Genomic DNA, 1,282 nt, shown 5'->3' on the forward strand with positions numbered 1-1,282 from the left:
GGGCAACAAAGGCACAGCCGTGGGTTGGCAGCAGCTGGGAACTGCGTGTGCTCCGTCCCGGGGCCACCTGCCTCACTGAGGCTTCGAGGGCTGCAAGCCCAAGTCATCCCTCCTAATTCTCCTTGTGAAACTCTCTCAGAACCTGCACTAGTGTGGTCCTTGCAGGTAGAGTGCAGCTTCCTGAGGGGTGGACGCTGTCTTGAGCAACAGCTGTACATTCTGGATGCCGTAAGAAAGCTGGACAGCTGTAGCCCTACCGGCTCTTTTATATTCTCTGGAATAGTTTTGGACCATATAAAGGAAAATCTTTCAGAAACCAGTGTGCAGTTTCAAGGAGACACTGCCCAATACCCATGAGGATTACAATAATAATCATAATAAAATCAGCGCTGGTGTCGGGGAGGATGTGAAGATGCTGGAGTCTGCACTGAGGATGCAAGATGAGGCAGCTGTTCTGGGGGTACTCTCCTCCGCAGTTAGTGGCTGACCCAGCAGGTCCGCCTGTGTATGTGCTGAAGAGAAATCCAGAGGCGTTTACACAGATGCGTGGACACGCCGACATCCATGGTGGTGAGAGTGGAGGTAAGCCGGGCGTCCGTCATCTGGTATATGAGTAAGGGGTGGTCTGTCCACACCTTAGAAGTTAAGTGGCAGTGAAAGGAAATGGCTTTTATCCATAAATTTGTTTATTTTTGTCTTCCTGAGACAGGGTCTCACTGTACAGCTCAGGCTGGCCTTGAGCTCACTTCGTAGCTCAGGCTGGTCTCGAACTCACAATGATCCTCCTGGCTCAGCCTCCCAAGTGCTGGGATTACAGGTGTGCACCACCACACCCAGCACGAGATGGAATGCTGCTCCGTACTGCTACATAGACGAACACTGAGAAGACTGTGGCAAGTGAGAGAAGACAGACGTAGGGGCCGTGTGTCCATTAGTTCTGTGGATGTAGAGATCTAGAACAGGCCAACCGACAGGAGAAGGGGATTCCTGGTTGCCTGGACGGGGTCAGAGGGGAGGTGATTGCTTTTCGTGAACATGAAAATGCTCTAAGTTGATTAGGCTGCAGGCCATGTGACTCAGTGAATACACTAAACACCTCGAGATTGGGGCTGGGGCGGTAGCTCAGCGCGCTAAGTGCCTGACTGGCAAGCGCAAGGACCCAGGTTTGGTCCCCCGTACCGTATGCCAGGCTGGCCCCACGCCGAACTGGCCATAGAAGCTGAGCATGGTGGCACACTCCTGTAATCCCAGCGCTGGGCAGGCTGAGACAGGAGGACCACTA

This window comes from Octodon degus, unplaced genomic scaffold (assembly GCF_000260255.1).
Source record: "Octodon degus isolate 3935 unplaced genomic scaffold, OctDeg1.0 scaffold00056, whole genome shotgun sequence".
Classification (NCBI taxonomy): Eukaryota; Metazoa; Chordata; class Mammalia; order Rodentia; family Octodontidae; genus Octodon; species Octodon degus.